The sequence below is a fragment of the Canis lupus genome, chromosome 19, assembly GCF_011100685.1.
Source record: "Canis lupus familiaris isolate Mischka breed German Shepherd chromosome 19, alternate assembly UU_Cfam_GSD_1.0, whole genome shotgun sequence".
Lineage (NCBI taxonomy): Eukaryota > Metazoa > Chordata > Mammalia > Carnivora > Canidae > Canis > Canis lupus.
Genome location: NC_049240.1, coordinates 41,893,687 through 41,906,319, shown reverse-complemented (window position 1 = coordinate 41,906,319; position 12,633 = coordinate 41,893,687). Strand labels below are relative to the sequence as shown.

Here is a 12,633-nt window from a genome sequence, read left to right as displayed (position 1 = left end):
AGTTTTACTTCTTCCTTTCCAATCTGGATGACATTTATTTCTTGCTTAATTGCCCTGGCTAGAACCTCCAATGCAATGTTTAATAAAAGTGGCAAGAGTGAACATTTTCTAGGAACTGTTTCCTGATCTTAGGGGAAAGAAGCTAGTCTTTTACTATTCAGAATAATGTTAGCTATACATTTTTCAGAGATGCAACTGGTCAGATTGGGGAAGTTTGCTTCTATTTCTACTTTTCTATGTGTTTTTTTATCATGAAAGGGGGTTAGATTTTGTCAAGTTCTTATATATTATTGAGATTATCATGTAGTTTTTCTGTTTATGCTTTATTGATAATGGTGTATTACATTAACTTATTTTCCAATGTTATGTCAACTTTGCATTCCTGGGATAAATCCCACTTAATCATGTTGTATAATTCTTCATAGGCCGCAATTTAGTTTAATGTTTTGTTGAGGATTTTGGTGTTCATGTAAGTGAGAAATTGGTTTGTAATATTCTGGTGATATTTTATTTGCTATCAAGATAATACCAGCCAAGGAGCATTGGAGAATATTATTTCCTTCTTTTTTTTCCTTCTTTGGTAGAACTTGTGGAAAAATGGTAATTCTTTTTTAAATGTTTGGAAAAACTCAGCCATGAAGCCCCATGTTCCTGGATTTTTCTTTGTTGGCAGTTTCTTTAGTCCTAATTAAATCTGTTTGCTTACTATAGATTTAGTTAGGTCGTTTATCTTTTCTTGCATTAGTTTTAGGAGTTTGTGACTTTTTAAAAAATACGTCTATTCATATCATGCAATGCTTCAGTATTCCTTTACAATTTGTGTTTCTGTCAGACCACTCTTAATGTTCTCTTTCATTTTTAATTCTAGAATTTGAGTCATCCGCCGCCCCCCACCCCTTGGTCAATCCAGATAAAGGTTTGTGAATTTTTGCTGATCTTTTCAAAGAACCTGCTATTGGTTTCATCAGTTTTCTATATTTTGCTATTTGGTACTTCACTATCTATTCTAATCTTATTTTCTACAGTTTGGTTTTGGTTGATTTCTCTTTTTGTCAGTTGCTACAATGGGAGGGTTGTTTTTAACATTACTTAAATGAGTTCCCTCTAAGGACTGTTTTAGCTTTGTTCTGTAAGGTTGGTATGTTGTGTCTTGTGGTATGTTGTTCATTACTATCAAAGTATTTTCCTAACATCATTTTATTCGTATGACCCACTGGTTATTTAGGAGTGTGTTTTTAAATTTTCACATATTTTTTATTGCCCCAAATTCCTCGTTATTTCTAAATTTATTATGCATATTTTGCCTCAAAAATAAAAAAGGAAAAGAAAACTGTGTTAACTGCAAGAAGACAATAGCAGTCAAATAGTAACATGGTAGACTTAAACCCAATCAGAGCAATAATTACAATAAATAGAAATGGGCAAAACACTTTAAAAGACAGAAATGATCACACTGGATAAAAACATATGGCTCTATTATGTTAATAAAGGAGGCATATAAATATAAAGATACTCTAAGTATTTAGGTTACTTTAAATATAAAAGTGTTTTTTTTAAAGTGTTAAAAAAGAATAAAAATATTATGCAAATATCAAACTTGAGACAGCTAGTATGATTGCTTTAATATCAAACTAGAGTTGAAGACCAGGAATAAACCTTAGAAAAAAGAGAAGGTATTGTCATAGTCATAAAAACGAAAAAAATCCTGTCTAAAAATAAGAGAATTTGAAAATAAATCAAGCCTCTCCCCTGCAAAGAAAAAAAAAAAAAAAAAAAAAGACAGACTAAAAGGAAAATGGGCAATTCCATACACCTACTTGGATATTTGAATACTTTTTGCTAATTGATTACTTTTGAAAGCCAATAAATAAGTATACAGAAAATTTTAGTAATAGTTGGATTATTCTAAGGTTTGGTTTCCTGAGAAACAGAAACTGATATTTGCACGTAGAAATATAATGAAGAATACTTTTGTAAACAACTTTAAAGAGAAGGAAGCAGAATTGAGCAGAACTGAATTAGTACAGAAGAAAATTACAGAAATTAAGTGTAGTCTTGGTGTAAGGATAAATATTAGAGTCCAAAATTTACCAATGCTTATACAGTCAATAGATAGATGCCAAGATAATGAGAAAAGAACGCTTTTCAACAAATGTGATTTGACAAACTGGTTATTCATGCAAAAAAAAAAAAAATGACACATATGAAAATATAAACACATAATGGTTACATATGACAAAGGACTTTTGTCCAACATATATAAACAACTACTGTAAATCAACTATAAGAAAATTAATCCATTTTAAAATGAGAAGTCTGGAACAGACAGTTTACAAAATATAAGAATAGCTAATTAGCACATGATAGGATCTTCAACCTTATTAGTCATCAAGAAAATGCACACTGAAATCATGACACTCCATTTTGCACAGACTGCAAAAGGGTAAAATTAAGTTTACAATGTCAAACATAGAAGTTATGAAGCAACTGGATCTCTCAAACACTGATTTGAGTGTAATATTGTTCCATTACTCAGGAAAACAGGTTAGTAATTTCTTAAATACCAACATAAAGAACCAGAAATTTCACTCCTGTTCACCAAAGAAAGATGAAAATATCCACAAAAAATTGTAAAAGAATGTTTATTTCAGCCATATTCACGATAGCCTCAAACTGGAAAATACTCAGATAGCCATCAGCTGGTAAACGGAAAAAGACCTTTTGGGAAAATTTACACAATGAATGATTTTCAGCAATAACAAGGAGTGAATCACAGATACACTCAACAATATAGATGGATTTTTAAAAAAATCATATTGAACAAAAGCCAAACATTAGGATATATATTGTAAATTTTTTAAAAAGATTTTGAGAGAGCAAAAGAGAATGCACATAGAGGGAAAAAGAGAGAAACAGACTCCCCACTGAACAGAGAGCCCTACAAGGGGCTCAATCCCAGGATCCTGAGATTATGTCCTGAGCTGAAGGCAGACACCTAACTGGAACCACCCAGGTACCACTGCTGTACAAGTTCTTAAATGAAGCTCTAGAAAAGACAAAAGTAAGCTATGGTGATAGGGTAGCATAAATCCTCTCAGTGGCTGTTTTTGTGTCAAGAGTGGGGAGTAACAGGGCAGGTCATTGTTTCAAAATGAGTACAAGGAAACCTTCTGGGTTAATGGAAATATTCTGTATCTTGATTAGAGTGGTAAGTACATTGGCTTATTAATTTCTTCAAGCTTAACTCTACACTTAAAATATGCATTGTATTATATGTAAAGTACCTCATTATATGCCAAAATTTAATACATTTTTGGCCTTTGAAAAACAAAACTACTTAAAAATTAAACCCCAGAAACTAAAACTAAGACACCAGTGATAGAGGAAGTCATGGTTTAAAAAGCATTGAATTTACTTACATGTAGGATTAAATGGTTGTGGAAATTATGGTGTAGAATATAAATTTTAAAAATATGGTCATGAAATATTAACCTACACAATGGGGTCAGGAGTAGGGAGAGAAAGTTTTAAGCACATTCATTTTATCAGCTTTTATTATGTAAATTGTTCTAATCATTATAAACTTTTACTATGGATTTCAACTAGATGCTTATACATGTAAAACGTTTTTTGGTTGAGTTTTTTTAAATAACTTCTATACATATATAAAAGTGTCATCACAGAGGAAAAAGGGAACAATTTCAGAAGGGCATGCTGGTTCCAAAAGCTTGTACTCATCAATAACATGCATCCTTTCTGCTAAATATTTATTGGTTAAAACAAGCTCTAGATAAGACTGAAGTTAATAAATTGGGGTATGTAATCCTCCCATAAGGAAGAATAGAAAATATTTTGTGTAATAATCTAATAGAGACTCCATTCTTCCTCTTTTTTAAGATTTTATTTATGTATTAGAGAGAGAGAGAGAGAGCAGCAAAGGGATAGAGATAAGCAGACTCCATGCTGAGCATGGAGCTGAATGCAGGGCTTGATCTTATGACCCTAAGATGATGACCTGAGCCAAAATCAAGAGTCAGACAGTCAACCAACCAAGCTACATAGGTGCCTCATTCTTCTTCTTGTTGTTTTCTTTAAGAACAAAACAAAACACAAAACCTTCTGTATTAGATAAGTATTTAAATATTGCTATAGATATAAATTCATTCTGATTTTAGTTAATAGATCCCAGTATCCTTTCACTGTATGTCCAGTATATCTTAGACAAGAATTCTCCCAAGTGTCTAGCTGATGTTTAAAGATATATAAAGATTTGAGCATTGTCCTTCATTATGCTATGAAAATATTATCTTTAGTTAACATGTATTACTACACTACCAAAAGTTTTGGATAGCTATTGAAACCTAATTCAAAGGAGAATTTCTTAAGTCTAAAATATGTTAGGAAAAAAATAACTTTAGGAAGAAAGAAAGAAAATTAGGCCTGTCAGCTTAGTAAGATTACTATTGACATCTGCTGGATAGAAAATTAAGCAAAAACTATAGTCACCTTGTGAGAACTGTTGTTCTGATTGACATGTGTTATACTAAAAGAAAAAAAAAATCCAGAGCTGGCTATTAATTTATTTTTGGCTATCCAATTATACTCGAAAGTCATTCTTTTATGACATTATAGTGGCTATGAAACTATTTCACAGTAATTTCATCAAAACATGTGACCAATCCCTCTGTCCATATATATTAAGCATCCTTATGTACTGGTTGTTGTGATACACATGGGAAATAATATCCAACAGCTTCTAATATTAAGGATATTCATTGTACCAGGAACTATATTAGCTGCTTACGTATAATGTTAAACATTATCAAGAATGTTGAAGGCTTGGAGATTTTACTCTTCTTGCAAACTAGCAAGTTAGCCTGCCACAGCTTCATTGGTGCAGGGTAGACTACATAAGAACCCTGGTTCAGAAATGACTATCACTTGTAGTGGTAGCAAAAGTATCTGCATTTATGTTTGCACTGGGTATCCAAGTCCCAATTTCTACTCGTCTATGTGAGGAAAAACAGCGCTTGTACCTGCTGTGGGTTGTGTTAGAGGAGAAAAACTTTGTGATTAGGACCCTAATATTTCATAATATGTCTGTCCTTTGCTCAGGAGGGAAATGTTATATTTGAGAACGAGCATGTTTGCTCTTTGCTTTGAGTGGAAACACTAGGCTCTGTCTTTCAAGGCTATTCTCTGTATAAACATCCTTACGAAGATAGCTAGAGAATAGGCTAGTAACTGCCTTCTTTATGAGACCTGCAAAAACATGAGAGATCCCTGGAGAACCCTCTACCAACAATATCTGCCCCTTTTTGATACTGTGTCAGCTCCTGGTGAATTTCTCCAGGTGTATGCCCACCGTTATTACTTTGAACTATGTAGGCTGGAACCAAGTTCATGAATTTGTTTCAAAAATTATTTAAGACTGTCATCACCAAGACTTAAAGTAGCAGGAGGAGGCCAATCTGCAGTATCAACTATGCCCTCCAGCTGGACTTATCTAGCTGAATAAATTCCATAAACTATCAGGGTCTACCATAGAATCCTAAGTAACTTTCTTAAATTTCTGAATTAATCTTTTTACTTGGTCTAAAACCTTTAATCTGGGTATAATAAAGTGTAACCTTGATGATACAGACTTAATCTTGTCCCACGTAGGGGTAATTTGATCATATATCAGAACTCTGGCCATTGAGTTGTTGGTTATCTGAATGCTAAGATAATATTAGTGATCAAGTCAGCTAAGTTAAGGATAAATTTCATATTACCTTTTCAAATTGGAAAACTCTCATTGTAGAAATAACTGCCCATAGGATGTGCATAAATGATGAGAACTTTATCTCTGTAAGAATCTCCTCTGAGTAACTAAGGGTGATCAAATTTTAGGGAGATCTCCACAGGTGTATGAGGGCTACATTATCTACTGGTAGTGTTCTCTGAAATACTCAAATATCTGCTAAGGTCAAGTCATCATGTTGTCAGGAAGAAGTCAAAATAATGCCTGGGTTACACATGAGCAAATGTGCATGGTACCTTGGAATAAAGCGGTGTTTATAATTGTTGGTGCCCCCAAAGTAGGACCTACATTTGTCAGGGCTACAGCTTGACTGGACTTCTACTTGGCCTACTATCTGGCTAGTGAATCTTAGGGTCTCCAATTCTGTTAATTTAGTCAAGTCCTTATTTGAGAGGAATTGCTTGAGGGAAGTCAATCCAACCTGTCCTGTTTGTCTATGCTATAAGTTGCATGGAATTAGTCTGCCTCATGGAACTGATACAGTGAGGGTAGGGAAAACATCCAGATGTGTTGGCTGATATTTTGCATGGGTGGTACAGGAGCTGCTTTTTTCCAATCAGCTTTTCAGTAATGTTAAGGGAGATGACAATCAAATTATAGTTACAGGTACTTCATGAGGGATGATACAACAAGTAGCCTTTTCAATATAGAGTTCTTATAACATTTTTGGAATGCGAAATCAGAGAACATTCCTTTGTGAAACAGGCTCCAGGGGTGATTTTGAGAAATATTATTAATGTACCTCCTTTCTGGTGTCAGAGGTGTTCCTCCTCTTGAAGCCAGAATGTTAGTTTTCTATCATCACACAATCAGTATGCCCCATTTCAGTATCAGTAATTTCACCTTTTTTATAATCTCACCTATTCAAACCTAGCCTTCTCATTTAGGAAGGTTAAGTATGAAAGAAAAAAAAGGTATTTTTATAAAACTTACAGAAACCTATTTCCTCACATTTATCCTGGGTGGGCTCCACAGCAGAGGGACTTGGGAGATTATTATCCTATGACCTAGGACTATGTCAATCCAATAAGAGAGCCTGGGTGTGTGAACCAGAATTAAGCTCCTTTTCTTTATATGTCCCCTTTTAGCGGGGCTGCCATCCAAAGAGGGTCCCAGCCAAGCTGACCTAGGTTTTCCATTAGGGGAAAGTGAAAAGCTTTATGCCCAGGAATGGCAAGGGAGGAATTCTGAATTTTCAAAATAGGTCTGTATAACCTTCTACCCTTAGATCTTAATCATTACCCAAGAAGCAGCCACAATGAGATGGTCTCTTGTTGGGGACAGCTGCATTCAGTGACCAAACTGTCCTACTAGGATGTGTAGATCATGAGAAAGTAAGAAAAGGCAGTGTAAAAAATTATTTGTCATTTCTTGAGGAGTCTGTTGCAACATACAATATCAGATATATGTGGGTGAAAGGAAATATGTAAATTTCACCCACAACCTTAATAAACAACTCTTTAAGTGCTTTTTATTAGGATGCCTGGGTGGCTCAGCAGTTGAGCATCTGCCTTCGGCCTAGGGCATGATCAAGTCCCATATCAGGCTCCCTGCATGGAGCCTGCTTCTTCCTCTGCCTATGTCTCTGCCTCTCTTTCTGTCTCTCATGAATAAATAAATAAAATTTATAAAAAATATTATAAAAACATAAGTGATTTTTATTATGAAACTCACCGATTAGGCTGCTAATGGTTTGGAAGGCCAAACACATGGGAAGGATCGTTTTTAAGAATCATAATTGTGGCCAGATATAGCTGAGCATATAGAAACATGATAAAGAAAAAGTATGTAGTGATAAATCACCATTATTGCCTTCATAAGGAGTCAAATTCTTGCTCTAGTCAATTTACAAGGTGTGGATAAAGAGCCCTCTCCTGTCTAGTATGGTCTTCCACACCATAAGATAAATGGTCCCACTTTTGGCATGGGTCGTGAATCTGGGAAATGGCAGAAGGAAACCTGTATCAGAAATAATCCTTTATATTGTTCAAACCTATGATGGTGAATGTCTTGCCCTATTTGGTGATGAATCCAGGCGATAATGGTGGCAATCTGAATAGTGCAAATTCAAGCAGTTGGTCTCATCAGAGAATGGACTCTGACCATGGACATCTGTGTGAGTCCAGGATGGCTCCATTACTAGCCATGATTTGTTTCACTGTTTGTGGCCTCAAAGAAGATTACTTTAAATGGTTAGTCTGTAGTGTACCAAATGGTAGACTAAGCAGATAGGCCATTGCCAAGAGCCCCAAAGCCAGCAGAAGTAGAAGGTTCACCAGGAAAAATACTACCCACCAGCCAGAGTTATTACATACATTTTTGGTTCTTCAGAGCTGGTGCTGATGTTGAATAGCTGTAGCAGCCCAGTGAGCACCATTGGGTTTCAGCTTAGGTGTTCCATCAGTGTAGTTAGAGCACAACTGAGTTAGCAGATTTGTTTTAGATATTAGAGAAGACAAATATTTCCCCACATTGGGTTCCCGGCAAAGAGCCTGCTTCTCCCTCTACCTGTGTCTCTGCCTCTCCCTGTGTCTCATGAATAAATAAACAAAATCTTTAAAAAATTAAAAAAAAAAAAACAGTGTAAGAGGTAATTAAGAATAATGGTCTTCTTGTCAGAAATAATAAAGTTCAGAAGGAAATGGAATGACATCTTTAAATTGCTGAAGGAAAAACAATTCTTTATCTAGAAAAACTATGTTTCAAAACAGAGGGCAAAATAAAAACATTTTATTTTTTAAAACATTTTTTAAAAGATTTTATTTATTTATTCACGAGAGACACAGAGACATAGGCAAAGGGAGAAGCAGGCTCCTTGCGGGGAGCCTGATGCAAGACTCCATCCTAGGACGCTGGGATCATGTCCTGACCCAAAGGCAGATACTCAATCGCTGAGCCACCCAGGTGTCCCTAAAAACATTTTTAGATGAATAAAAAAATAGAGAATTCATCTCAAGCACCTTGAATTGTAAGATGTTAGAAAAAAATTCACACTAAAGGAAAAGGATACCAGCTTGAATCTCTAGAACAAACATTGTAATTTTATTTTCAAATTTTTATAACCTATTTAAAGCAAAACTTTATTGCTATATGATATGTATACAAAGCATATAGATATAAATGCTGATAATAGCACGAAAAGCAGAATGTTAAATGAAAATATTCTATTTTTACAAAGTTCCTATATTTCACACAAAATAATATTCTAAGCAGATTATGATAATTTAATGATTTCTATTATAATCTTTAGAGCAACCACTAAAGGAAATAATGCAGATAAGTATAGCAAAAAAAGGCCAAATGATGAGTCATAATATTAAATATAAACTTGTTTAACCCAAAAGTAGAAAGGAAACAATAAAAAAATACATGAGCTAAATAGAAAATAAGTATCAAATGGCAGATTTGATAATATAAAAGTAGACTATAGACTCCAACTAAAAGGCAGAAATGATCACACTGGATAAAAATCAAGATTCAACTATTCTCACTGAGATGCATTCTAAATATAAAGTTAGAGTAATCTGTACTTGACATTCTTGTAGACAATAGTCACACTATGTTAGGTAACTAAAACCTTTAATCAGTCTGCAAATATTTACAGATAAAAAATATGGAGACTGAGCTAGAGTCAGACTAAAATTTGTTATTGTTATCACAAGAGTACAGTCCTAAATCCTGAAGACAGAAAACTGAAAATCTGAAAAGCATTTTAAAAAGGAAAAACTGGAATCAGTGACAAATTGGATACAAAATGTGATAAAAGGGTGAAAAATAACTTTGAATTTATTACAAGAGTATTACATTTTATTGAGCAACCCTTTTTTATGAATTCAATGATTTTTAGTGGTTGCCATAAAGGAAGCAAATATACTCTTGTGTATCTTATTTCCACCCCACCCCCTCTATTTGGCCTCAATTAGTGACCAATGGGTTCCAGAATAGAAAGCCACCATCCAGAGCCTTGAATTATGGAAAATGGTAGAACCCAATTAATTCATGAGAGAAATTGAGTTTCTACCAATTTTTTCAGGAAGTTTATTCTCTATTCCTCAGCTAAATTTCCTCTTCTGATACTATCAAAATACTCAGCTGTCATTTTCTCTTCCCTAATCTTATTAATTCTTATATGTGATCCTATATGTAATGGAAAAAGTTATCTTGCTGAGGGAGTAAAACTCCAGATACATGACTTAGTTATAATACAAAGAACCCACAGTGTCTTTGCCATCACCACTCAGTATGTAGAGATGGGCATGATACCATGTTTTGAGAATCCAGAGTAAATTCCACACATAAATCACATTCAGTCTCAGTATCTCTAACTTACAAATTAATGTTATGTACAATTAAAACTGCTTTGGTTTTTCCATGAGGTGAAAATGTTCATCCTAAAATCGCTCTAGGAATCTCCCTGGAGCGCTGGATTGATTGGAGAGCACATTGTGCTCCTTACCTCTCGGCGCCCCACCCCGCCCTCCTCAAGTCTCACCAGGATGTTTTTCGGAACAGATTTTCTTCTAATGTCAAAGATGTCACTATGTTTAGATTAGCTTTATATGCTCATATCAGAATAAGAAATAGCCTTGTGGGGATAATACCCCTGTAAAGGAGACATTAATAATCCAAATAAATCCCAACTGTCCTGAGGAGATAAGATATGAAGAAATGAGTAGGAGGCTAAATGTAAGTTGAAAAAGAGATGTCAAGTACACAAAAGACTATTCTACGGAGGAAACCACCTACTATTCTCTATCTGAATACACAGTTTTAGATGTTGATGTACTGATTTACTAAAGCAAACACTGCAAGGTTGATAAGAATTACTATGTTTTCTAAAAGTACATATTCTCCGTCTCAGGACATACATCGCATTATAAAGTCAGTTGAGCAAGCATCATGTAAAGTAGTTCTACAATTGTCTTTCCTTCCCAATCTTGCTGAGATGTCCTCAGGTAAAGCAAAGAGATTTCACATTTAGTGGTAAGTATAAAATATTTAGGAAAGGAAATTTATTTCTAGGGAGTTAAAAAGTACAGTCGGATAAAATACTTATTTTTGAAATAGTTTTGATTTTTGTTTCTTGGGCTATATTGTTCTTCCTTTGGATAGCATGTACAAGGACAGAATTAAGCCCCATTAGGACTGTATCATACACATATAACTGCTTAGCTGGCTAATCCACTCAGGGCACCAGAATCTTTTTTTTTTTTTTTTTTTTTTTTTTTTTTTTTTTTTTTTTTTTTTTTAAAGATTTTATTTATTTATTTATTTTTTTTTTTTGTTTTGTTTTTTGTTTTGTTTTTTTTTTGTTTTGTTTTGTTTTTTTTTTATTGGTGTTCAATTTACTAACATACAGAATAACACCCAGTGCCCGTCACCCATTCACTCCCACCCCCCGCCCTCCTCCCCTTCTACCACCCCTAGTTCGTTTCCCAGAGTTAGCAGTCTTTACGTTCTGTCTCCCTTTCTGATATTTCCCACACATTTCTTCTCCCTTCCCTTATTTTCCCTTTCACTATTATTTATATTCCCCAAATGAATGAGAACATATAATGTTTGTCCTTCTCCGACTGACTTACTTCACTCAGCATAATACCCTCCAGTTCCATCCACGTTGAAGCAAATGGTGGGTATTTGTCATTTCTAATAGCTGAGTAATATTCCATTGTATACATAAACCACATCTTCTTTATCCATTCATCTTTCGTTGGACACCGAGGCTCCTTCCACAGTTTGGCTATCGTGGCCATTGCTGCTAGAAACATCGGGGTGCAGGTGTCCCGGCGTTTCATTGCATTTGTATCTTTGGGGTAAATCCCCAACAGTGCAATTGCTGGGTCGTAGGGCAGGTATATTTTTAACTGTTTGAGGAACCTCCACACAGTTTTCCAGAGTGGCTGCACCAGTTCACATTCCCACCAACAGTGTAAGAGGGTTCCCTTTTCTCCGCATCCTCTCCAACGTTTGTTGTTTCCTGCCTTGTTAATTTTCCCCATTCTCACTGGTGTGAGGTGGTATCTCATTGTAGTTTTGATTTGTATTTCCCTGATGGCAAGTGATGCAGAGCATTTTCTCATATGCATGTTGGCCATGTCTATGTCTTCCTCTGTGAGATTTCTGTTCATGTCTTTTGCCCATTTCATGATTGGATTGTTTGTTTCTTTGGTGTTGAGTTTAATAAGTTCTTTATAGATCTTGGAAACTAGCCCTTTATCTGATATGTCATTTGCAAATATCTTCTCCCATTCTGTAGGTTGTCTTTTAGTTTTGTTGACTGTATCCTTTGCTGTGCAAAAGCTTCTTATCTTGATGAAGTCCCAATAGTTCATTTTTGCTTTTGTTTCTTTTGTCTTCGTGGATGTATCTTGCAAGAAGTTACTATGGCCGAGTTCAAAAAGGGTGTTGCCTGTGTTCTTCTCTAGGATTTTGATGGAATCTTGTCTCACATTTAGATCTTTCATCCATTTTGAGTTTATCTTTGTGTATGGTGAAAGAGAGTGGTCTAGTTTCATTCTTCTGCATGTGGATGTCCAATTTTCCCAGCACCATTTATTGAAGAGACTGTCTTTCTTCCAATGGATAGTCTTTCCTCCTTTATCGAATATTAGTTGCCCATAAAGTTCAGGGTCCACTTCTGGATTCTCTATTCTGTTCCACTGATCTATGTGTCTGTTTTTGTGCCAGTACCACACTGTCTTGATGACCACAGCTTTGTAGTACAACCTGAAATCTGGCACTGTGATGCCCCCAGATATGGTTTTCTTTTTTAAAATTCCCCTGGCTATTCGGGGTCTTTTCTGATTCCACACAAATCTTAAAATAATTTG

The 12,633-nt window shown here is 35.0% G+C and overlaps 2 long non-coding RNA genes across 19 annotated transcripts in view; one reads left to right on the top strand and one right to left on the bottom strand.

Annotated features, from left to right (window-relative positions):
* LOC102154499 overlaps window positions 1–12,633 on the top strand; it is a 310,721-nt gene that overhangs the window by 171,720 nt on the left and 126,368 nt on the right. For 15 of the 18 annotated variants that reach the window (XR_005374236.1, XR_005374230.1, XR_005374220.1 and 12 more), the window contains one exon: window positions 869–916. The exons of the other annotated variants lie outside the window; for them this stretch is intronic. This is a non-coding gene — a long non-coding RNA (uncharacterized LOC102154499). The remainder of the gene's footprint in view (window positions 1–868; window positions 917–12,633) is intronic. 18 annotated transcript variants of the gene reach the window in all.
* The window catches only part of LOC119877281, a 47,492-nt gene that overhangs the window by 21,622 nt on the left and 13,237 nt on the right, over window positions 1–12,633 (bottom strand). The gene's annotated exons all lie outside the window — the stretch shown is intronic.